Source organism: Chiloscyllium punctatum, chromosome 34 (genome assembly GCF_047496795.1).
Source record: "Chiloscyllium punctatum isolate Juve2018m chromosome 34, sChiPun1.3, whole genome shotgun sequence".
In the NCBI taxonomy this organism is placed as follows: domain Eukaryota; kingdom Metazoa; phylum Chordata; class Chondrichthyes; order Orectolobiformes; family Hemiscylliidae; genus Chiloscyllium; species Chiloscyllium punctatum.
In genome coordinates, this window is record NC_092772.1 from 11,826,572 (window position 1) to 11,853,441 (window position 26,870).

The window sequence follows — 26,870 nt, forward strand, 5'->3', positions numbered from 1 at the left end:
AGTGCATTACCCAGGGAAGTAGTTGATGCTAGTTCAATGAACGGTTTTAAAGCTAAGTTAATTTTTTAAAAAAGAAATAATTAATTAAGGAATATGGTGCGAACGTGGGTAAATGGTTCTGCATCCACAAAATGATCAGCCATGATCTTATTGAATGGAAGAGCAGGCTCGAAGGGCAGGACGGCCTTCTCTTTTTCCTTGATCTTTTGTTCTTATATTATGCATGCCTCCATCACTCGTGACTTGGAGGTGCTGGTGTTGGATTAGGATGGACAAAATTAAAATTCACAGAACACCAGGTTATAGTCCAACCGGTTTATTTGGAAACACTACTTTGCCGGTCCTTCATCAGATGGTTGTGGGATTTTAACTTTGTCCCTCACTCTTGTAATTGAGAAACAGCAACAAAAGCCACGAAGCAGTGCACAAGCTTCAGCCAACAGTTGGTATTGTGGACAATGAAGAAGGTTATCTCAGAATACAATGGGATATTGATCAGATGGGCCAATGGGCTGAGGACAGGCAGAAGGGATTAATATAGATAGATTAGGTTAGGATATCTGGTTGGCATCGACAGGTGTGATTGATGTCAGCGGCGGACCAATGGAAAGGCAGGGGCGGAGCTGGAGGACCTGGCGGGGCAGTTGGTCCTCCGGCCAATCAGGGAATAAGGACGGGACTAGACTATACCACGTGATCATCCTCGCGGTCGGCGCGGATGTACAGAGTGTGTGTGTGCGGAGAGCAGTCGGTAAGGAAAGAAATAAACAGCAGGAAGCGGGAGGGAAATGGTGTTGGTATGGGCTGAGAGGTTTTACAATCATTTGCTGCACATCGGAAAATATAAATTTGAAACTTTACAGTTCCGTTTTTGCAGCAAACGGGAATATGTCTCGTTGAGTAATCGGCCCGAGTGAGCGCCGCCATCTTTATTCGGGGCAATGATTCACTGGACACGTGCGCGGCCGCCAGCTTTGTAGGGGGCAAAGTTCAGAGGGATGTATGTACAGCCTTCCCTGGTAAAAAGAGTCAGAGGGCAGGATTTACACAGAGCACATTCAAACCCAGAGAAATGGAAATTTTTCTGGATTTGTTTCGTCATTCATTTAAATGATTTGGATGTGAATAGAGGCCGTATAGTTAGTAAGTTTGCAGGTGACACCAAAATTGGAGGTATTGTGGACAATGAAGAAGGTTATCTCAGAGTACAGTGGGATATTGATCAGATGGGCCAATGGGCTGAGGAGTGCCAAAAAGGGTTTCATTTAGGTAGATTAGGTTAGGCTATCTGGTTGGCATAGGTTGGACCGAAGAAGTCTGTTTCTGTGTTAGACATCTTTGACTGTGGGATCATAAAAGTGAACTCTGCTCTGGTTCACCTCTGGGTTCTCTGATTATCTAGCTTCTTCAGTCTCTCGTGGGTATATTTTTGCTCTGTATAGTATTTTACTATTACTTTCACAGCTGCTTTGTAAATGAATTGAAAAATGTAGAGCTGGAAAAACACAGCAGCGCAGGCAGCATCCGAGGAGCAGGAGTATCAACGATTCGGCATAAGCCCTTCTTCAGGAATGCAAATGAATTGTCCACTGCTGCCCGGCTCCTGACCGTATGATGTTCCATTATCAGTTTATCTTTTCCACAATATCTTTGACGGTCAAGAATTCTTTTTTCCAATAAGTGAGTGCATTTTCCTTCAATTTTCTGACAGTCAAATACTGCACCATTTTCATTCCCTGTAATTCATATTGCACTCCCTGAAACATCAACTGTGTATTTCTCCTTCCACAGAAACCAGTGATCAATGCCAAAGCCTTGTTGCCTGTGGAGAGGGTGATGTTTGACTTCCTTGTACTGCTGCAGTTTGTGTGGTGAAGGTGCTCCCACAACGTGGTTGGGTAAGAGACATTACAGATTATTCACTCAGCGATATTGAAGAGTAGAAGATATCTGTACAAATCATCATGGTTTTAATTTCACAAAAATATTATTGAGAACTTTTGACATAAGGCTACAGATGGAGAATATTGTGTCCAGTGACCAAAACCATTGCCAAATAAGCAGTTTTTCAAGAATGCCTTAAAGGAAGAAAGTAGATCTTAGAGAGTTAGAGTGGGGATTCCAGACCATGTTCCCTTGGAGTCTATAGAAACAGTCACACAGGTGAACTCAAAACTAAACACATCATTGAGAGTCTGAACTAAAATGAGTTATTGAGATATGAAAAGGTGTGTGGTGCAGGGAGATAGGAATAATTACAGCCAGCAATTAATTCAAAGGTGCGAAAGTAAATTGTTGTCACTTATAAATGGGAGTCTTTTGATTGATCAGCAAGTTTTGGTACAAGTGAGCACTTCGGCAGTTGAGTTTTCAATATTCTGGAGATTATCGGGAGGGTGACTGTGGGATGCTGGCCAGGAGTGGGTTTAGACAATGAAATCGAGTGTTAACAAAAGGAATGAATGAGAGTTTCAGCAAATGAGCTGAGACTGTGGTGAGGTCAGGTGATATCACTGAAGTCGAAATAGTGGTCTTGGAGGGGGTCTGGCCTGTCATCCTCACCTCATTCAGCTGTTTGTCAGTTTGTGAATCAAGTGTGTAACAAGCTCAGGAACTGAGTGGCCCTGGCAGAACCCAAAATGGGCATCACTGAGCAGCTGCGTGACAGCACTGTTGATGACACCTTCCATCACGTCACTGCTGAGCGAGTGTGGACTGATGGAGGGGAATTGGCTGAGTTGGATCTGCCCTGTTTTTTTGTGTTGGAACATCCCTGAGCAATGTTCCACAAAGTCGGTAGGTGCCAGTGTTGGAGCAGTACTTGCCTTGGTGGGCAGCAAGTTCTGGAGCACAGACAACATTATTATTGCCAGAATATTGGCAGGGCCCATACCTTTACACTGCTTATCCATTTCTTGATCTGATTTGAAATGAGTTTTCAACCAAGTCGATTCATATCTGTGATGTCAGGGACCAATGGAGAAGGCTCATCCACTTGGCACTGCTGGCTGAAAATCGCTGCTAATGCTGTCCTCTTATCTGTTGCATGAATGTGTGAGACCCCTCCATCAGTAAGGGTGGGGATATCTGTGATGCTTCCACCAGTGAGTTGTTTAATTGTCCATCACTATTCTTGACTAGGTGTGGCAGAACTGCAGAACTCACATCTAATCTGTTGGTTATGGGATCACTTAGTTCTATTTAGTGTTGCTTGTGGTGTTTGGCATGCAGGTTTGGTAGCTGCACCAGGTTGGCCCTTTATTTTTAGGTATGACTGGTACTGTTCCTGACATGCCCTCCTGCATTCACCATTGAACCAGGGTTGATTCCCCTGGCTTGATGTTAATGGTTAAGTGGGGGATATCAGGCCATGAGATTTCAGATTGGGCTGGAGTACAGTTCTGCTGCTGTTGTTGGCCCACAGTGAGGCAGAAGTTGCAGGGTCAAGAGGGCTGATTGTGTGGTTGTATTTTCCAGTGCATTGGTAGATGTAATGTGGTCCATCCAGTTTCATTCCTTTGTTGAGACTGTGCAGTGATTAATACAATGAGTGACTTGATGGTCCACTGTCGGGTTTCTTTCCCTCAAGGACATTGTCAATAGCAGAAAAACATCCCCAATGGTTCCATGGCAAACAGTAGATTCTTCATTCCAGTTAATTTTTTCTTGACTTCAGAGCCACCCTCTACCAATTTGGGATTCAAACCTTGAACTTCAGTTGTATATTTTAATATTCTTGATAAATACGACAGGTTTGTTCACTTATTTTTAGAATCACTATCACAGGTTTGTTTTTATTTCCAAAACAATAAACAAATGTCCATTATCCTGTCTCCTCCATCCAACAACAAGAGTGAGGAGCACATGGAGTTTCTCTGTCAATAACATTGAAACAATCCGATCAGCTGCCTCTGCTTCTTTCCTCCCTCTCCACAAGCCCACCAAGCCATTCTGCCTCACAAGGATGCTCCTAAGTCCTAAACTTGCATTTCCTAGAGTCCCTTGTCAAGCCTTATTTGAGGTCATCTTGGCCATTTACCCGAGTGTAGCTAAATCATGGACATTCCAAATCTCTGTCTCATCCTCCTGCTTGTCACCGTCATTTCTGCCTGCACCTCCCCCCCCCACCCCCCGCCTTGCAATTCACAGATATTGTTCCATGAGCTGTCTGTCTGTCTTTTCTGGTTATGTCCTTCTCTCCAATTCTGCTAAAACCTAATATTTGACCTCACCATCATTGGAAAATCCTGCTCCATCTCCACTCTCCCTTTCTGAATTCCTTGTATTTGGTGTCCCTCCAGGATCTATCCTTAGTCCGTCCTGTTTCTCACCTACATACTGCCAGGAGGTAACATCGCCCAAAAGCACTGTGTTAAGTTTCACATGTACACTGACAATGTCCAGCTCTCCCTCCCCATCATCCCTCTCCATTACTCCACTATTACTCAGTTGTCAAACTGCTTACCACGCTTCGATTAGCTGCAATTCACTCCAATGAAACACCGCAATTGTTAAACCCATTGCCTTCAGATGCTATTCCAAATTCATTTCCCTTACTGCTGTGCCCCTCCCTCTCACTGGGAAGTGTCTACACTCTTCACAATATTGCTTTCATATCTGACCCCAAGGTGTCCTTCTGATCAGACATCTACACAATCACAAACACCAGGAATTCCAATCTCTAAAATGCTGCTTGTCTCCTTCTCACCCCAGCTTCATTGCGACTGAAACCCTAACCTGTGTCGGTGTTGCCTTTAACTTAACAAATCTGAAACAGAATCCTTGATTCCGCGACTGACCCAGAATCTGGTTCAAGACTCACCCGTAATGGGACACATCCTCTCCATATTTACCCTGTCAAACCTCGACAGCATTCTGTATGTTTCAAAGAGATCATCTCTCATTCTTCCAAAGTCCAGTGAGTATATTCCCAACTTATTCAGCCTTTGCTTACAGGATAATCCCTTCAAAACAGGGATCATCCCAATGGATCTTCTCTGAAATGCCTCCAATAAACTGCTCTATTTCATGAACTAAAGTGACCAAATCTGTTCACGTTACTCCAGATGTGGTCTCAGTTGCCATTTGTTTAGTTGCCCGAAGGTATATACTCCAAACTCTTATATTGCAAACTCTTTGAAATAAGGGACAGCATTCCATTCCCCTTCCTAATTCCATGTTGTAACTGTGTGCTCGCTTTCTGTGTTTCCTGCTCATTTTCCCCCAGTCCCTTTGTGGTGCAGCTTTCTACAGTTTATCCCAAGTTATACTCTATTTGCCAACTTGTTGCCCAGGTTTCCTGTGAATATCTCTCTGTAAACTGTTTATAATCCTTTTGGAACTTTCCTGTTATGCTTTTTCTCGGAGATTTCCCCCCTCATTATTCGAAACATGTACTGTGAGCACTGGGCAGTGGGAAGCATGCTCAGTTGCTATCTTTCAGGGATACTCTGTTTCATGACTGGTAGGACCTTGTTGCCCATTGGTCAGAATGGAGACAACTTGCCCATCAAGGTGCATGAGCCTTCCACACCCCCATGTCTTATTGATGAGGCACAGCGGCAGAACGGAAGGAAAGAAAAGGAAGGAAATCCTGCTCTCCACATCTCACTGAATCTTGGGACATTCTGTCTCATGTTCAGTCACATGAAGTCCCAAGGTGGAAACTCATCAATACCCACATAGATTTGCCCTTGAAGTTCCTGCTAACCTCCGCCAGGGGTAATGTGTACAGTCCTCCTGGGCCAGGAGGAGGGGATTGTATGAGTTTCAAACTTGAACTGACAGTGACGGATTTTATAAACTTGTATTACAGGCAGATATTCAGATGGTAATCTCCGTCACTCTAACGCCAAACTCTGACAGAATTACTCCATTCATCAGGACCTGGATATTCATATTGTGTGAGAGTATTGTGTTCCAGATCAATACCATTTGCTGAATAAAAGATCTCCTTTGAATCAAACCATCCTCTCAATAGATCTTCCCAAATCTTCAACATGTGTCCTGTAACCCTTGTATAATGAGCTGATGGGTCTAAGGTTTATTATTACAACGTGTAACTTTTGTAAACCACTTTGTCACAGCTCGCCAAATTTCCTTTGCTACAAGGAGAACTCCTCAGTTTCCCCAAACCCCTGATTCCCCAATGTCTGTTTTCTCTCTATAAGGTACACATCAGGATTGTGTTGGAACATTCTCCACTTGCCTGCATCAGTGCACCCCCCCCGCCCCAACAATATTAAAGAAAGTGAACATCCTCCAGGGTAAAGCACTGTACCTGAGTGGTTTCCCATCCACCACCTTCAGCATTCCCTTTCCCCACCCTCGAGGGACAGTGGCATCACTGTGTAAAAGACCAAGTCAGCATTGTCCTACCCGACCATAGGACTGCTCTCTCATTATAGAGAGATATCTGGTAGTGGTTAACCTGAATATTACCACAGCACATGCAAGGGGAGAGGTTGAAAAGGAGAGTCCATTAATTGCGGATGGTTATTCTTGATGTGTATTAGCAACACACATGTCACGTGAACAATTAGTGTTAAAAAAGCCCCACAAATTCTGCAACTAAAATCCCCCATTCCTTGAACCATCCTGGTAAATCTCCTGTGCCCCGTCTCAGGGACCCTGCCATCCTTCACAATGTGTGGGCGATCTCTGGTTCGCACAGACCCAGCTGCTCTGAACCCTGTGGGTGATAGCATAGAGCAACAGTTGCACTAAACCTCACTGTCTGGAAGAGAGTGAGAGACAGAAATCCCGAAGGCATTTAAAATCTATTTAGGAACACACTTGCAATGCCAAGGCTGACAGGTCTATGGGCTCTGTGCTGGAAAATGGAATTAAAATAGTTAGCTGGGAGATTTCTTTACAGCATAAACCCAATGGACCACAAAACCGTTTTCCATCCTGTAGACCACAGACGCGTAATATAGGAATATGACAAGCCACAAATAGCAACCGGGTCAGAGAAGGTGATATTAGAATAGGTGATACGTGATTGATTAATGTTTTTTGGAGGAAAATGTGACAGAGGTTAAGCGGGACATTGTGGAGCTCAGGGTGCAGGAATCTGAAATAGAAATGGGTTATCCTGAAGGCTGGAATTAAAGAAAGGCACATCACAGAGATTTGTGAGGGTGGAAAAGATTAAAGATAGAAAGTGTGTTGAGACTGGAGGAGATTAGAGGTTGGAGGATGTTGCAGAGATTGAGATGTTTTTGATCCCAGAGATAGTGATAGTTCTGAGGCTAGAGAGGAATTACAGAGATAACGATGAGTTGTTCGCTTTCCCAACACTACCTCTTTACTGATAATGATTGTTTCTCTGTCATCATCTGCCACATCCTCCATAGGCCTGCGACAATGAGAGTACACAGACAGTATGTTCCTGTTAAGGCCAAGGCTGGGAGGCGTCGAGAATGCTGCATGACCTGAGAAATTGGGGCTCTGGTCAAGAAAATGAAGGAAGGATATGTCAGGTACAGACCGCACTGTGTTTGTGTGAATCCATAGAGGACGATAAGGGCAGTAGGAGAATACTCACGGGAAACCAGGAGGCAAAAAAGGGGACATGAGATAGCTTTGGGAAATAGGTTTAAGGAGAATCCAAAGAGATTCTACAAATACACTAAAGAGAAAAGAATAACTAGGCAGAGAATAGCCACCCTCAAAGATCAACAAGACTGTCTATGGAACAGCAGGAGGTGGGAGAGATTTTAAGTATTTGATGTCAGATTTTAATGAAAGGGGATATGAAAGTTAGAGAAGTTGGACAAATAAATAGTGATAACTTGGCAAGTGTACATATTACAGAGGAGGAGGTACTGGATGTCTTAAAATGCATAAAGGTGGATAAATCCCTGGAATCTGATCAGGTGTATCCCAGAACTTTGTGGGTAAATAGGGAAGCTTTTGCCGGGCCCCTCGCTGCGATATTTGTATCATCGATCGCCACAGGTGAGGTGCTGGAAGATGGGTGCCAGTATTTGAGAAAGGTGGTAAGGAAAAGCCAGGGAACTATAGACCGGTGAGCCTGAAGTCAGTGGCAGAGAAGTTGTTGGAAGGGATTCTCAGGGACAGGATTTACATGTCATTGGAAAGGCAAGAAATGATTCGGGAGAGTCAGTATGGCTTTGTGCATTGAAATCAGTACCTTGGACTTGAGAAAGACACAAGGTTTCACATAACACACTGGTTAGCAGGTTCAATACCATAGAATTCTGGCGGAACTAGCTGTTTGAATACGGAATTGGCTGGAAGGTCAACGAGTCAGAGATGGACAGCACAGAAACAGAGACCTGTCGGTCCAACCAGTACATGCTGATCAGATATCCCAATGCAATCTATTCCCACCTGTCAGCACCCGGCCCATATCCTTCCTATTCATATACACATGAAGATGCCTTTTAAATGTTGCAATCGTAATGGTCTCCACCACTTCCTCTGACAGCTCATTCCATACACGTCCCACCCTCTGTGTGAAAACGTTGTCTCTCAAGTCTCTTTAAAGTCTTTCCCCTCATACCATAAACCTATGTCCTCTTGTGCTGGAATCCCCGACGCCAGGGAAAAGACTTTTTCTATTTATCCTATACATGCACCTCATGTTTTTATATACTTAGATAAGATCACCTCTCAGCCTCCGACGCTGCAGGGAAAACAGCCCCAGTCTATTCAACCTCTATTTAACCCCCAGCCTAGCTCAAATCCTCCAACCATGGCAACATTCTTGTAAATCTTTTCTGAACCCTTTCAAGTTTCACAACATCCTTCCAATAGGAGGGTGACCAGATTTGTACGCAACATTCCAAAAGTGGCCTAACCAATGTCCTGTACAGCTGCAACATGATCTCATAACTCCTGTACTCAATACTTAGTCCGATAAAGGCAAGCATACCAAATGGCGCCTTCACTATCCTATCTACCTGCACTCCAAGGTCTCTTTGTTCAGTAACACTCCTCAGGACCTTACCATTAAGTGTATAATTCCTACTAAAATTTACTTTCCCAAAATGCCACTCCTCAGCCATTCACCCATCTGATCAAGATCCCATTATACTCTGAGGTAATCTTTTTCACTGTCCACTACACCTCCAGTTTTGGTGCCATCTCACTAACTATACCTCCGATGTTCACATCTAACTCATTGATATAAATGAAGAAAGGTAGTGGATCCAGCAGTGATCCTTGTAACACTCCACTAGTCACAGGCCTCCAGTCTGAAAAGCGACCCTCCATCACCACCCTCTGTCTTCTGCCTTTGAGCCAGTTCCGTATCCAAATGGTTAGATCTCCCTGTATGCCATGAGCTCTAACCTTGCTGAGCAGTCAGTGTCATAGTGGAGGATGCTTTTTGGGCTGGAAGCCTGTGATGAGAAATATGCTGTCAGGCTGGGTACTGGGTCCACTGCTTTTTGCCATTTATATAAATGATTTCTATGTGAATATAGGAGCTATGGTTAGTAGGTTTACAATAGACACCAAAATTGGAGGTGCAGTGGACAGCAAAGTTACCTGAAAGTACAATGAGACTCTGATCAAATGGGCTGAGGAGTGGCAAATGAAGTTTAATTCAGATATATGTGAGGATCAGCATTTTGGAAAAGCAAATCAGGGTGGGACTTCTACACTTAATGGGAAGGTCCTGGGGAGTGTTGCTGAACAAAGAGATCTTGGAGTGCAGGTTCATAATTCCTTGAAAGTGGAATCATAGATAGGCAGGGTAGTGAAGAAAGTGTTTGGTGTACTTGCCTTTATTGGTCTGTGCATTGCGTACATGTGTTGTGACATCAGTGTGCAGCTGTACAGGACATTCATTCAGCCACTTCTGGAATTCTGCTTTCAGTCCTGGTCTCCCCGCTATCGGAATGATATTGTGAAACTTGAAAGGATTCAGAAAAGATGCAAAGATGTTGCCAGGGTTGAGGGATTGAGCTATAGGGAGAGGCTGAATAGACTGAGGCTGTTTTCACTGGAGAATCGGATGCTGAGAGGTGACCATAGAGGTTGATAAAATCGTGAGGGACATGGATAGGGTAAACAGCCAGGGTCTTATTCCTGTTTAGGTGAGTCCAAAACCAGAAAGTATAGGCATGAGGGAAAAGATTGAAAAGGGATATTAGGGGCAAAGTTTCAAGCTGAATGTAGTATGTGTATGGAATGAGCTGCCAGAGAAAGTGTGGAGGCCGGTACAGTTACAACATTTAAAAGGCATCTCACTGGATATGTGATTGGGAAAGATTTAGAAGGCTATGGGCCAAGGGCTGACATATGGGATGAGATTAATTTAGGATATCTGGTTGGCATGGACAAGTTGAACTGAAGGGTCTGTTTCGGTGCTGTACATCTCTATGGCACTAATAAATTAAAATTAATATAGGTTTCTCTTTTATGGAGAGTTAGCAGAAGGCCAGACAATTCTCCTTGGAACTGAGAAGGTTAAGCAGTGATTTCGACCAGGAGTTGATTTGTTTCTAGGGTATAGAGTGAGAAATTTTTAATGTCACAATTTTTAGTAACTATTTTCAGGTAACTGGCAAATAATGCAAAGAAAAATGTGAAGATTATTTTGCTCACTAAGTTCTGAGCATCTGCAACAGTATGACCGACAGCTGGATGCAGATTCAGTAGTTATTGTCAAAACAAATTTGAAATTTAACTTTTTTAAGGAAGGATTTGGAGGGCTATGTCCAAATGGGAGGTGAGTTGGGATAGATTGGCACCATCTCCAGAGGGAGAGAGTACAGTCCCAATGGGCTGAATAGCCTCCAGCCCCTGTGCTCTGTGATACTGACCCATTCACTGTGAATGATGAAGCTCATCCCAGGGCAGAGCCGTAGAGATGTACAGCATGAAAATAAACCCTTTGGTTAAACTGGTCCATGCTGACCAGATATCCCAACCTAATCTAGACCCATTTGCCAACACTTGGTACATATCACTCTACACCCTTCCTGTTTATGTACCCATCCAGATGCCAAATGGTTTAATTGTACCAACATCCTCCACTTCCTGACAGAAGACTCCATACATGCACCAACCTCAGTGGGGGAAAAAAACTGCCCCTCAGATCCATTTTAAATTCTTCCCCTCTCACCTTAAACCTATGCCCCCTCATTCTGGACTCCCCGACCCCAGGGAAATGACCTTGTCTATTTATCCTACCCATTGCCCCTCATGGTTTTATAAACCTCTATGAGGTCACCCCTCAGCCTCTGATGCACCTGGGAGGATCCCAACACTCATGTCACAATGGGGCCTGGCTGATTGACACAGCTTCAAACCAATAGGAGAGTTGGCGTGATCCTCCAGCCAATGGGAGTGAATGAGGGGTGGGTCCAGCAGGCCAACACATGACCATCAGCTTTGCAGGCGCAGTGTCACTGTGAGGGGGGACTGAATGTGAAGGAGTGGGAGAGACAGCAGATACTGGGAGAGAGATGGAGTTAGTGTGGACTGGGAAGGTTGATAAACACTGTTTCAGTCTGCTAGACCTGAATTAGATACTCCGGGTAAATTAGAACCAGAAGAACTGCGGATGCTGTAAATCACACACAACAACCAGAAGGTACTGGAAAAGCTCAACAGATCTGGCAGCATCTGTGAAAAGAAATCAGTTCACATTTTCAATCCAGTGACGCTTCCTCAGGAACTGATGTTACTAAGAAAAAAAGTCTGTTTTTATGCAGAAGGTAGGGGTTAAGGAGTAAATGATAGGTGGGGATAGAGTCCGAAGAGAGAGATAGGAGCAGTTGGACAAAGGAGTGAATAACGATCTGACGGGGGGAGGATGAATAGCTGTTTATGGGGACTGTTAGTGGCTAACCATAGGTAATGTGTACTGGCAGGCTACGTAATAACAAGGCCTGGTATGTGGGGTAGGGGGCAAAGACACTAGGACGTGGGAGAGTTCAGGACCTAAACTTATTGAATTTGATGTTGAAGCCAGAGGGTTGCAGGGTCCCCGAGTGGGAGATGAAGTGTTGTTCTTCCAGCTTGTGTTAAAGTGTGGCGCTGGAAAAGCACAGCAGGTCAGGCAGCATCCAAGGAGCAGGAGAATTGACGTATTGGGAATGTCAGCACTTCATCAGAAATGTGGGTGGTGGAATACGGCTGAGAGATAAATTGGGAGGGGTGTTTGGGGTTGGGGGAAGCGAGCTAGGGAGGCAATAGGTGGTTGTGGAAGGAGGGTCGTGGTGAGAGGGTGGAATAAATAATTGGGAAGGAAGATGGGCAGGTGGGACTGTTCAAGAGACCAGTGCTGAGTTTGAGGGTTGAATCTGAGATAAGTTGGGGGGTGGGAGATGAGGAAACCTTGATGCCGTGTGGTTGAAAGTTCCCAAGATGGAAGATGAGGAGTTCTTCCTCCAGGTGTCGGGTGGCTCGGATTTGGGATGGAGGGCTTGCATGTCCTTTGCAGCGTGGTGACGGAGGGGGTGAGGGGTAGCCGAAGTGGTCGGCCACAGGGAGGTGGGGTTGGTTGGTGCATGTGTCCCAGAAATGTTCCCTGAAATATTCCACAATTTGGCGTCCTGAGAGCAAGGGACACAATAGGTGAGGTGTTTGGGTGGGCAGGGAATTCTCTGCTGGATGTGGGAGGATCCAGTGGTGCCTTGGATGGAGGTGAGGGGAAGGTGTGGGCACAGGTTTTCCACCTCTTGCAGTGGCAAGCGAAGGTACCTGGAGTGTAGGGTGGGTTGGTGGGGACTGTGGATCTAACGTGGAAGTCACAGAAGGTATGGTCTCTGTGGAATGCTGAAAGGGGAGGGGAGGGAAATATATCTCAGGGGGTTGGATCTGATGGTGGAAAGAGCAGAGGATGACGCGTTGTTTATGGGTGGAAGGTGAGGATGGTGGGATTCCATCTTTGTTGCATTTGGAGGGGTGGGGTTCAAGGGCAGTGGTGTGGGAAGTGGAGGAGATACACTGGAGGGCATTGTTGACCACATGTGAGGGGAAATTGCAGTCCTTGAAATAGGAAGCCATTTGGGTATGTTCTGAAGTGTTCTTCCAGCTTGCATCAAGCTTCACTGGAACACTGCAGTAAGCATGAGACAGAGATGTTGGACAGGGAACAGTCTTGTGTGTTAAAGAGCAGGCAACTGGAAGCTCAGGGTCTTTTTTGCAGGCACAATGTAGCTACCATTTCCACCACCGCCACTGAAATGCTAGAAGGTTCCTGTCTCCTCCATTAACAACTTTCCAACTTCCCACTCCTTTGTCTTTCCAAATGTTCCTGTGTCTCTTTGGGCTCTGTCCCCACCTATTATTTACTCTTTAACCCCTATCTCCTGTAGCCCAAAGATCTGTAGGTTCGGTGAATTGGCCCAGCTAAGGTTCCCGTAGGGTTCAGGGATGTGCATTAGTTCGGGGGAAATGGAGAGTAATAGAATAGGAGAATGGGTCTGGGTGGGATAAACTTCGGAGGGTGGGTGTGGAATTGTTGGGTCAAAGGGCCTGTTTCCTGAAGGGATTCTAATTTTCCCAGCTGTCATCTGTTCTGAGGAAGGGTCACTGGACCCGCGGTAACCCATGGTGTGTGTAGGAGGCGGAAAGGGGAAAGGGGAGAGTGGCAGCAGAAACCGGATGGAATGTATCAGTGTAGACTGGGTGGGTTTAGTTACACTCTGGGCAGGTCGTTAGTCTGAATTAGAAACTCTTGGTCCCACATTTGCAGCAAAGGGCCTCAGGCAGTGAGAGGTCCTGGGTTTTAGCCACCATCTTTATTTGGGGCAAGGTACAGCAAGGAGCATGAATGTGTCCTCTTCCTGGGTGGGGGAGGGGTGATTTAAAGAGGAGCATTTACACATTAAACACGTACCGAGAGAAGTGTTTGTCTTCACTATTCATCTTGCACTGACTGTGAGCTTTGTTTTGTGAATTCATTTTATAGGATATTAATTGAGAATAATTGAGACTGGGATCTCAATAAACAAGTTTCTACAATCAGCAGAGTCCTCAGGATCTGAATATCATTGGGATTTCACTGTGGAACGAGAAAGGTTTGTCTGTTCTGTTTGTGGGAAAATATCTTCAATATTTTTGTCAAGCCAAAAGCAGAAAGATGTTCGAGTTCATGGTTGGATCACCCTTGGGCTGTGTGTTCAATTCTTGGCCCCCTAGCTGTGGAAGGAGGTATTGGCCCGAGAGAGAGCACAGATTTATCCAAATTACACCTCGTCTTTTTGCAGGAACTGTCAGATTTAGAATCAATCATCCACTTTATAATGTTAATCTGTAATCTGTACCTGTGGAGTATTTAAGTGTTTAAAGTATGACATATCAGCTTAAGTAAAGATTTTTTTTTGTTATTATAATGGACATGTTTGAAGTGAAGGAAGGTTACTCACTCATTTAAATTCTCTTAATGGGAGTAACTAGATGAATGTAGAGAGACGTTGTGACAGGAGCCCTCAGACCCGTGGTGTGCTCCTCTTGCACAATGTGGGAAATAAGGGCCGCTTCCAGTGTCCCTGACGGCTATTTGTGCAGCAAGGGTTCCCATCTGCAGCTACTGGGAAACTGCTTTTCAAAGCTGGAGCTTGGAGTGGACTCACTGTGGAGCATCTGCAATACTGAGAATGTTATGGACAGCACGTTTAGTGAGTTAGTCACCCTGCAGGTGAGGGTTACACAGGCAGAAAGGGAATGGGTGAACATCAGATCAAGTAAAAGGCTCAGGAAGTGAGTACAGGAGTCCCCTGTTGTTATCCCCTTCTCATACAGATACTGTATACCACTTGGGATTCTGTAAGGGTGGGAATGGGTGGGTGGCTTCTCGGGAAATCAGCAACAGCCAGGTTCATGACACCACAGAGAGCTCTGCTCAGAACAAGAGGACTGCAAGTGGCAGGGCTATAGTGACAGGGGATTCAATATTCAGGGGTACAGCCAGGCACTTCTGTGCCCACAGACATGAATCGAGGATGGTATGTATTCTCCCTGGGGCCAAGATCCATGATATCATGGAGTGGCTGCAGGACATTCTGGAGCTGGAGGGTAAACAGGCCGTGGTGGTGCAACACACAGATACCAACAACATCGCTAAACAGAGGGATGACGGCCTGACAGCTGGACATAGGGAGAGCAGAGATACATTAAAATGTAGCTCCTGAAATGTAATAATGTCAGACTTACTCCCAGTGCCATGTGCTAATGAGAGCAGGAATGAGAAGGTAGATCAGCTGGATGTGTGGCTGGGGAAATGGTGTACCAGAGAAGGGTTTTGATTCTTCAGGCACTGGGACTGTTTCTGGATGGGACCTGTACCAGCCTGACCGTTTACCCCTGGGCAGAGCTGAGACAAATCTGGTGGGGGCTTTTGCCAGTTCTATTGGTGAGTTTGTAACTAGTCTGGCAGGGGTTGGGAACTAAAGTGTAGGCTTAGATGGGTCAGATTCAGGACAGGGAATAGGAGGTAGAATATTAGTGATGTAGTTAGCGGCTCAGAAAGCCAAAGGAAAGGAGGATTAAACGAAGATTGAGTCCCTGTTCAGCCATCAGTCCTGACATCCCAGAAATGTGAGTCAACAAAATATGGAGCTGTTTACATGTCTATTACTCTGTGTGTTTCTCGAAAAACTCAATGAGGTTTGTGAGACACGACCTGCCCTTGACGAAACCATATTGACGATCTGAAATCATATTGTTGTTTGCCAGATGATTACAAATGGTGTCTCTTATAATCCTTTCCAAAACCTATCCTACAACAGAAGTAAGGCTCACTGGTATATAATTACCTGGGTCATCTCTACTGCCCTTCTTGATCAAGGGCATAACATTTGCAATCATCCAGTCCTCTGGTACTGAACCTGTAGGCAATGACAACTCAATATCAAAGCTGAAGTCTTTGCTAACTTCTCCCTAGCTTCCCAGACAATCTACGGATAAATCCCATCTAGCCCAGGGGACTTGTCTACTTTCAATCCTTCTGGAATTGATAACATCTGTTCGTAACTACCTCGATCCTTTCTAGTCTAACATCTTCTACCTCATTATTTTCTACAATATTCTAATTTTCCTGAGTGAAAACCAATGAGAAATGTTTGTTTAGCACCTCTCCGATTTGCACAGTGTCCACACTCAACTTCCCACTTCTGTCTTTGATTGGCCCTATTCCTACCCTATCGTTTATTCCTCACATACCTATAGAAAGCTTTAGGGTTCTCCTTTATTCTATTTGCTAAAGACTGCTCATGTCCTCTCTTTGCTCTTCTTAACTCTCTTTAAATCCTCCCGAGCTGATCTGTAAGTCTCCATCACCTCATCTGTACCATTTGTCTCATCAACACATAAGCCTCCAATTTCTTCTTAACAAGAGATGCAATTTCTGTGGTAAACCACGGTTCCCTTACCTTATCACTTCCTCCCTGCCTGACAGGGACATACCTATCAAGGACACACAATATCTGTTCCTTAAACCAGCTCCACATTTCCATTGTCTGCATCCACTGCATTTCGCTACCCCATCCTATGCATCCGAATTCTTGCAGAATCGCATTATAATTGCCACTGCCCCATTGATAAGTCTTCACCTGTGGCATGTACCTATCCATTTTCATTGCTAAACTAAACATAACTGAATTATGATCACTCTCTCCAAAGTGCTCACCTACACCTAAATCAAACACCGAGTCTGGTTCATGACCAAGCACCAGATCCAATGTGGCCTCCCCTCTTGTCAGCACTTTGACATACTGTGTCAGGAAACCCTCCTGTACACATTGGACAAAAAATAATCCATCCAATGTACTAGAGTTTTAGCATTTCCAGTCAATGTTGGGGAAGTTAAAGTCTTCCATAACCACCACCATGTTACTTTCACTCCTACCCAGAGTAATTTTTCTAATCCTCTCTTCCCCCTCCCTGGAACTCTGTGGTGGCCTATAAAAAATCCAAGCAATGTGACCTCCCCTCTCCTGTTTCTAACCTCAGCCCACGCTACTTCAGTAGACAAGTCCTCATCAAATGTTCTCTCAGCCACCGTTATACTATCCTTGACTAACATGACATGCATGGGCCCATTGTGGTGCTTCAAATTCCATGAGGCAGCCATACTGTCTATGACAGACAGACTCAGTCTGGAACCTCCTCTGTCCTTAAGACCTTATGCACTGCCTACGCTCCTCCATTTCCCTTTTGCACGTTCCCTTTTCAACCCACCCCACCCCACCTGCATCACTCCACAATTGGAGCTGTCAAGAGCAGAAGTCTGTGGAATACCCTCCCTAACCTTCTCTAGCCTCTTTTAAGATGTATTTTAAAATCATTCTCCTTAATCAATGTTTTGATCATCCATGAAACACCTTAGGAGATTTGCCATTGTGAAAGATTCCATATAAAGCAAGTAGTTGTTGTTATTGCTGTACATTAGGGGAAACAGAAATGATGCTTTCAAAATTCTAACAAGAAAGTCACTGATAGGCGCATTGTGTCGGCCAAATAATAACATCACATTGGGATGGACAATAAACAAAGAAATAACTGATGCCTGTAAAAATGGCATGTCTATTACCATGGGTGATTTTAATCTACATGTAGATTGGTCGAACCAGCTCAGTCAGGGTAGCCTTGAGGAGTTCATTAAGTGTATACATGATAGTTTTTTTGAACAGTATGAAATGTAACCGACAAGGAGCAAGCTATCCAAGATCTGGCCCCTGTGCAATGAGACAGGAATAATTAATGACCTCAGAATTAGGAATCCTCTTGGAAGAAGTGATCACTGTATAGTTGAAGTTAGAATACATATGGAGAGGTGTGAAGATAAATTACCTGCCCTCGATCTCTTCATAGCCAACTGCCGCTGCGACATTAACCGCCTCAACTTCTCCACCCCTCTCACCCACTCCAACCTCTCACCTCGGGACGTGCAGCCTTCCACTCCATCCGTTCCAACCCCAACCTCACTATCAAACTGGCAGACAAGGGAGTAGTAGTTTGGCGCACCGACCTTTAGACCGCTGAGGCTAAACGCCAGCTTGTGGACACCTCCTCCTACTGCCCTCTTGAACATGACCCCACCTCCCACCACCAAACCATCATCTCCCAGACCATCCATAACCTCATCACCTCAGGGGATCTCCCATCCACTGCCTCCAACCCCATAGTCCCTCAACCCCACACTGCCAGTTTCTACCTCCTGCTCAAAATCCACAAACATGACTGCCCCGGCCGACTCATTGTCTCAGACTGATTCTACCCCACCGAACTCATCTCTGCATACCTCGACACGGTCCTGTCCCCCTTAGTCCAAGAACTCCCCACCTATGTTCGGGACACCACCCACGCCCTCTACCTCCTCCATGATTTTTGTTTCCCCGGCCCCCAACGCCTTATCTTCACCAGTTCCTATACACCTCCATTCCCCGTCACGAAGAACTCAAAGCCCTCCGCTTCTTCCTTTCCCACTGTACCAACCAGTATCCTTCCACTGACACCCTCCTTCGACTGACTGAACTGGTCCTCACCCTGAACAACTTCTCTTTCCAATCTTCCCATTTCCTCCAAACCAAAGGAGTAGCCATGAGCACCCGCATGGCCCCAGCTATGCCTGCTTCTTCGTAGGATATGTGGAACATCTTCCGCAACTACACTGGCACTACTCTCCACCTTTTCCTCCGCTACATCAATGACTGTATCGGCGCTGCCTCATGCTCCCACGAGGAGGTTGAACAGTTCATCCACTTTACCAGCACCTTCCACCCCGACCTCAAATTCACCTGGACTGTCTCAGACTCCTCCCTCCCCTTCCTAGATCTTTCCATTTCTATCTCGGGCGACCGAATCAACACGGACATTTACTATAAACCGACCGACTCCCACAGCTACCTAGACTACACCTCCTCCCACCCTGACCCCTGTAAAAAACGCCATCCCATATTCCAAATTCCTTCGTCTCCACCGCATCTGCTCCCAGGAGGACCAGTTCCAATACCGTACAACCCAGATGGCATCCTTCTTCAAAGACCGCAATTTCCCCCCAGATGTGGTCGACGATGCCCTACACCGCATCTCCTCCACTTCCTGCTCCTCCACCCTTGAGCCCCGCCCCTCCAACCACCACCAGGACAGAACCCCACTGGTCCTCACCTAACACCCCACCAACCTCCATATACAGCGTATCAACCGTCATCATTTCAGCCACCTCCAAATGGACCCCACGCCCAGGGATATATTTCCCTCCCCTCCCCTATCAGCGTTCCGAAAAGACCACTCCCTCCATGACTCCCTCGTCAGGTCCACACCCCCCACCAACCCAACCTCCACTCCCAGCACCTTCCCCTGCAACCGCAAGAAATGCAAAACCTGCGCCCACACCTCCCACCCCCCACCCCTTACTTCCCTCCAAGGCCCCAAGGGATACTTACATATCCACCACAAATTCACCTGCACCTCCACACACATCATTTACTGCATCCGTTGCACCCGATGTGGCCTCCTCTATATTGGGGAGACAGGCCGCCTACTTGCGGAACGTTTCAGAAAACACCTCTGGGACACCTGGACCAACCAACACAACCACTGTGGCTCAACACTTCAACTCTCCCTCCCACTCCAAGCACATGCAGGTCCTTGGACTCCTCCATTGTCAGACCATAGCAACACGACGGTTGGAGGAAGAGCACCCCATCTTCCGCCTAGGAACCCTCCAACCACAAGGGATGAATTCCGATTTGTCCAGTTTCCTCATTTCTCCTCCCCCCACCTTCTCTCAGTCAAATCCCTCGAACTCAGCTCCGCCTTCCTAGCCTGCAAACTTTTTCCTGACCTCTCCGCCCCCACCCCCACTCCGGCCTATCACCCTCACTTTGACCTCCTTCCACCTATCGCATTTCCAACGCCCCTTCCCCAAATCCCTCCTCCCTACCTTTTATCTTAGCCTGCTGGACACACTTTCCTCATTCCTGAAGAAGGGCTTATGCCCAAAACGTCGATTCTCCTGTTCCTTGGATGCTGCCTGACCTGCTGCGCTTTTCCAGCAACACATTTTCAGCTCTGAGCTCCAGCATCTGCAGTCCTCACTTTCTTCTCCAGTGCGAAGATAAAATCTAATACCTTGGTCCAGTGCTTGAACATGGGGAACTAAAATAGAATGAGGGAGAACCTGGATAAAGTAGACTGGAAACAAACATTTTATGGTGGAACAGTTGATGAGCAGTGAAAGATTTTCAAAGACATTTTAGGAAGTGTTCAGCAAAGGCATATTCCAGTGAAAAGGAAGGACTGTAAGAAAAGGCGGTGGACAAAAGATAGGGAATTCTACACTAGTTAGTTTATTCTCTGCAGTTGGAAAGATGTTTGGGTCTATTATCAAGGAAGAAATAGCAGGGAATCCCGATACAAATTGTCCCATTGGGCAGACAGAGCATGGATTCACAAAGGGCAGGTCATGCTTGACAAATCGTTTGGAAATCTATGAAGACATTTTGAACAAGGTGGACAACAGTGACCCAGTGGATGCGGTGTACGTGGATTTCCAAAAGGCCTTCAACAGTGTGCCACGCAAGTGGCTGTTGCTTTATATAAGGGTGCATGGGATAGAGTATTAGCATGGATACAAGATTGGTTGACTAACAGGAAGCAAAGAGTGGGAATAAATAAGCCTTATTCTGGCTGGCAATCAGTAACTAGTAGCGTGCCTCGAGGATCAGTGTTGGGACTGCAATTATTTAGAAGTGATTCAGATGATTTGGAGTTGGGGACCACATGTAGGGTGTCAAAGTTTGCATATTAGACGAAGATGAGTAGCAGGACAAAGTGTGTGGAGGACTGGGAAACTTTGCAGGGGAACATAGATACATGTGAGTGGGCAATGGTTTGGCAAGTGAAATATTATATTCATAAATGTAAAGTCATATTCTTTGGTTGGAGTAACATTAATAAAACGATTATTACTTGAATTTTAAAAAAGTTACATTATTTGCTATGCAGAGGCACCTGAACATCCTTCTGCAGGAGGGTTAGTCACCAGGTACAACAATCAATTCAGAAAGCAAATGGAATTTTGGCCTTCATTGCTGAAGGGATCGTGTTTAAAAGCAGAGGTTATGTTCCAGCTGTATTGGGTGCTGGTGAGGCCACACCTGGAGTACTGCATGCAGTTTCTGTCTCCTTTCTTGCTCAAGGATGTACCGGCACTAGAGGGGGTGCAGAGGAGGATAACTATGTTGATTACAGAGGTGAGAGGTTTGACTTAACAGAGACTGAGTAGATTGAGATTATATTAATTGGAATTCAGAAGAATGGATAGATATAAAATAATGAATGGAACGAATAAAATAGAAGTAGAGAGGATGTTTCCACTGGCAGGTGAAGCTAGGACAAGAGGGCATCACCACAAGGTTAGAGGCAGCAAATTTAGGAGTGAATTGAGAAGGAACGTCTTGACCTTGATGGAGTGCATTGCCCAGGGAAGCATTTGATGCTGGTTCAATGAACGTTTTTAAAGATAAGTTAGTTTTTTTAAAAAGAAATAATTAATTAAGGAACACGGTGAGAACGTGGGTAAATGGTTCTGCATCCACGAAATGATCAGCCATGATCTTATTGAATGGTAGAGCAGGCTCGAAGGGCAGGATGGCCTTCTCCTTTTCCTCGATCTTTTGTTCTTATGTTATGCATGCCTCCGTCACTCGTGACTTGGAGGGGCTGGTGTTTTTTTTTATTTCAAAAATATACTTTATTCATAAAAAGATTTGATGGTCTGTACATTTGATCATGCCATACATATGTCCACATTTACAAACACAGATTCGAATTTATCCTTGTCATTTACAATCCTGTGCATTTTTCAATCTTGTACATATTTTTGGCTGAGGCATCAGCAGAGCCCAAAAAAACGTCCGCATGGGCCCCTTGTTCTTCTTTAGGCAGGCCGATCTTACACGGTGGTCTTTCCCCACCGCACCTTGGCGGCAGCTGCCCCAAGCTTCAGCGTGTCCCTCAACACGTAGTCTTGGACCTTGGACTGTGCCAGTCTGCAACACTCTGTCAGGGTCAACTCCTTCAGCTGGAAGATCAACAGGTTTCGGACCGCCCAGAGAGCGTCCTTCACCGAGTTGATGATCCTCTAGGCGCAGTTCATGTTCGTCTCGGTGTGAGTCCCGGGGAACAGGCTGTAGAGCACGGAGTCCTGCGTCACGGCGCTGCTCGGGACGAACCTCGACAAGCAACACTGCATTCCTCTCCAGACTTCCTCTGCATAGGCACATTCCAGAAGGAGGTGTGTGACAGTCTCTTCCCCCCCGCAGCCACTTCGAGGACAGCGTGCGGTGCGGCAGAGAGTCCGCGCGTGCATAAAGGATCTCACAGGCAGAACCCTTCTCACCGCCAGCCAAGCCACGTCTTGGTGCTTGTTGCAGGGGCTGGTGTTGGATTAGGAGGGACAAAATTAAAATTCACAGAACACCAGGTTATAGTCCAACAGGTTAATTTGGAAGCACTATGTTGCTGGTCCTTCATCAGGTGGTTGTGTGATTTTTAACTTTGTCCCTCACTCTTGTAACTGATAAACAGCAACAAAAGCCGTGTGCAAGCTCCAGCCAACAGTTGGTTTGTGGACAATGAAGAAGGTTATCTCAGAGTACAATGGGATATTGATCAGATGGGCCAATGGGCTGAGGAGTGGCAGATAGGATTTAATTTAGATAGATTAGGTTCGGACAGCTGGTTGTCATAGACAGGTTGGACCGAAGAAGTGATTGATGTCAGCGGCGGACCAATGGAAAGGCAGGGGCGGAGCTGGAGGACCTGGCGGGGCAGTTGGTCCTCCGGCCAATCAGTGAATGAGGGCGGGACTAGACTATACCACGTGATCATTCTCGCGGTGGGCGCGGATGTACAGAGTGTGTGTGTGCGGAGAGCTGTCGGTAAGGAAAGAAATAAACAGCAGGAAGCGGGAGGGAAATGGTGTTGGTATGGTCTGAGAGGTTTTACAATCATTTGGTACACATCGGAAAATACAAATTTGAAACTTTACAGTTCCGTTTTTGCAGCAAACGGGAATATGCCTCGTTGAGTAATCGGCCCGAGTGAGCGCCGCCATCTTTATTCGGGGCAATGAGTCACTGGACACGTGCGCGGCCGCCAGCTTTGTAGGGGGCAAAGTTCAGAGGGATGTCTGTACAGCCTTCCCTAGTAAAAAGAGTCATAGGGCAGGATTTACACAGAGCACATTCAAACCCAGAGAAATGGACTTTTTTCTGGATTTGTTTCGTCATTCATTTAAATGATTTGGATGTGAATAGAGGCCGTATAGTTAGTAAGTTTGCAGGTGACCCCAAAATTGGAGGTATTGTGGACAATGAAGAAGGTTATCTCAGAGTACAGTGGGATATTGGTCAGATGGGCCAATGGGCTGAGAAGTGGCAGATAGGATTTAATTTAGATAGATTAAGCTAGGATATCTGGTTGGCATAGGTTGGACCGAAAAAGCCTGTTTTTGTGCTAGACATCTTTGATTGTGGGATCATAAAAGTGAACTCTGCTCTGGTTCACCTCTGGGTTCTTTGATGTCCACTTGTTCATTATCTAGCTTCCTCAGTCTCTCATGGGTGTATTTTTGCTCGGTATAGTATTTTACTATTACTTTCACAGCTGTTTTGTAAATGAATTGAAAAATGTAGAGCTGGAAAAACACAGCAGGCCAGGCAGCATCCGAGGAGCAGGAGAATCGACATTTTGGGCAGAAGCCCTTCTTCAGGAATGTAAATGAATTGTCCACTGCTGCTTGGCTCCTGACCATACGCTGTTCGATTATCATGTTATTTTTTCCACAATATCTTTGACAGTCAAGAATTCTTTTTTCCAATAAGCGAGTGCATTTTCCTTCAATTTCTGACAGTCAAATTCTGCACCATTTTCATTCCCTGTAATTCATGTTGTACTCCCTCAAACATCAACTGTGTATTTCTCCTTCCACAGAAACCAGTGATCAATGCCAAAGCCTGGTTGCCAGTGGAGAGGGTGATGTTTGACTGACTTGTACTGCTGCAGTTTGTATGGTGAAGGTGCTCCCACAATGTGGTTGGGTAAGAGACGTTACAGATTATTCACTCAGCGATATTGAAGAGTAGAAGATATCTGTGCAAATCATCATGGTTTTAATTTCACAAAAATATTATTGAGAAGTTTGGACATAAGGCTACAGATGGAGAATATTGTGTACAGTAACCAAAACCATTGCCAAATAAGCAGTTTTTCAAGAATGCCTTAAAGGAAGAAAGTAGATCTTAGAGAGTTAGAGTGGGGATTCCAGACCAAGTTCCCTTGGAGTCTATAGAAACATTCACACAGGAGAACTCAAAAATAAACACATCATTGAGAGTCTGAACTAAAATGAGTTATTGAGATATGAAAAGGTGTGTGGTGCAGGGAGATAGGAATGATTACAGCCAGGAATTAATTCAAAGGTGCGAAAGTAAATGGTTGTTGCTTATAAATGGGAGTCTTTTGATTGATCAGCAAGTTTTGGTACAAGTGAGCAGTTCGGCAGTAGTGTTTTCAATATTCTTGAGATTATCGGGAGGGTGAATGTGGGATGCTGGCCAGGAGTGGGTTTAGATAGTGAAATCTAGAGTTAACAAAAGGAATGAATGAGAGTTTCAGCAAATGAGCTGAGACTGTGGTGAGGTCAGGTGATAGCACTGAAGTCGAAATAGTGGACCTGGAGGGGGTCTGGCCTGTCATCCTCACCTCATTCAGCTGTTTATCAGTTTGTGAATCAAGTCTGTAACAAGCTCAGGAACTGAGTGGCCCTGGCAGAACCCAAACTGGGCATCGCTGAGCAGGTTATTGCTGAGCAGTTGCTTGACAGCACTGTTGATGACACCTTCCATCACCTCACTGCTGAGTGAGTGTGGACTGATGGAGGACAATTGGCTGAGTTGGATCTGCCCTGTGTTGTTGTGTTGGAACATCCCTGAGCAATGTTCCACAAAGTCGGTAGGCGCCAGTGCTGGAACAGTACTTGCCTTCGTGGGCAGCAGATTCTGGAGCACAGCCAACAGTATTATTGCCAGAATATTGGCAGGGCCCATACATTTACACTGCTTATCCATTTCTTGATCTGATTTGAAATGAGTTTTCAGCCAAGTTGATTCATATCTGTGATGTGAGGGACCAATGGAGAAGGCTCATCCACCTGGCACTGCTGGCTGAAAAGCGCTGCTAATGCTGTCCTCTTATCTGTTGCATGGATGTGTGAGACCCCTCCATCGGTAAGGGTGGGGATATCTGTGATGGTTCCTCCAGTGAGTTGTTTAATTGTCCATCACTATTCTTGACTTGGTGTGGCAGAACTCCGATCTAATCTGTTGGTTATGGGATCACTTAGTTCTATTTAGTGTTGCTTGTGCTGTTTGGCATGCAGGTTTGGAAGCTGCACCAGGTTGGCACCTCATTTTTAGGTATGACTGGTACTGCTCCTGACATGCCCTCCTGCATTCACCATTGAACCAGGGTTGATTCCCCTGGCTTGATGTTAATGGTTGAGTGGGGGATATCAGGCCATGAGATTTCAGATTGGGCTGGAGTACAGTTCTGCTGCTGTTGTTGGCCCACAGTGAGACAGAAGTTGCAGGGTCAAGAGGGCTGATTGTGTTGTATTTTCCAGTGCATTGGTAGATGTAATGTGGTCCATCCAGTTTCATTCCTTTGTTGAGACTGTGCAGTGATTAATACAATGAGTGACTTGATGGGCCACTGTCGGGTTTCTTTCCCTCAAGGACATTGTCAATGGCAGAAAAACATCCCCAATGGTTCCATGGCAAACAGTAGATTCTTCATGCCAGTTATTTTTTTTCTTGAATTCAGAGCCACCCTCTACCGATTTGGGATTCAAACCTGAAGTTCAGTTGTATATTTTAATATTCTTGATAAATGATAAATACGACAGGTTTGTTCACTTATTTTTAGAATCACTATCAAGGTTTTGTTTATTGTTTTGGAAATAAAAACACTGTCCATTACCCTGTTTCCTCCATCCTCCCCTCCAACAACAAGAGTGAGGAGCACATGGAGTTTCTCTGTCAATAACATTGAGACAATCCAATCAGCTGCCTCTGCTTCTTTCCTCCCTCTCCACTCGCCCACCAAGCCAAACTGCCTCACAAGAGTGCTCCTCATTTTAGTCCTAAACTTGCATTTCGAGTCCCTTGTCAAGCCTTATTCGAGGTCATCTTGACCATTTACCCTCGTGTAGCTAAATCATGGACATTCCAAAACTGTCTCATCCTCCTGCTTGTCACCGCCCTCCCTCCCTCCACCACGGTCACCTCACCCCCCACCCCCCCCCCCTCCCCCCCCACTTGCAATTCACAGATATTGTTCCATGATCTGTCTGTCTGTCTTTTCTGGTTATGTCCTTCTCATCCATTCTCCTAAAACCTAATATTTGACCTCACCATCATTGGAAAATCCTGCTCCGTCTCCACTCTCCGTTTCCTTTCTGAATTCCTTGTATTTGGTGTCCCTCCAGGATCTATCCTTGGCCCGTCCTGTTTCTCACCTACATACTGCCAGGAGGTAACATCGCCCAAAAGCACTGTTAGGTTTCACATGTACACTGACAATGTCCAGCTCTCCCTCCCCATCATCCCTCTCCATTACTCCACTATTACTCAGTTATCAAACTGTTTACCACGCTTCAATTAGCTGCAATTCACTCCAATGATACACTGTCATTGTTAAACCCATTGCCTTCAGTTGCTATTCCAAATTCATTTCCCTTACTGCTGTGTCCCTCCCTCTCACTGGGAAGTGTCTGAGGCAGAACTACACTCTTCACAATATTGCTCTCATATCTGACCCCAAGGTGACCTTCTGATCAGACATCTACACAATCACAAACACCAGGAATTCCAATC

At 45.5% G+C, this 26,870-nt stretch overlaps 1 long non-coding RNA gene across 1 annotated transcript in view; it reads left to right on the top strand.

Moving 5' to 3' along the window:
• Positions 1–730: 730 nt before the first annotated feature.
• Positions 731–26,870, top strand: part of LOC140458763 (uncharacterized) — a 56,184-nt gene continuing 30,044 nt past the window's right edge. Inside the window, exons 1-6 of the long non-coding RNA XR_011953664.1 lie at positions 731–751; positions 1,465–1,680; positions 1,792–1,898; positions 7,359–7,484; positions 13,898–14,006; positions 23,929–24,035. This is a non-coding gene — a long non-coding RNA (uncharacterized lncRNA). The remainder of the gene's footprint in view (positions 752–1,464; positions 1,681–1,791; positions 1,899–7,358; positions 7,485–13,897; positions 14,007–23,928; positions 24,036–26,870) is intronic.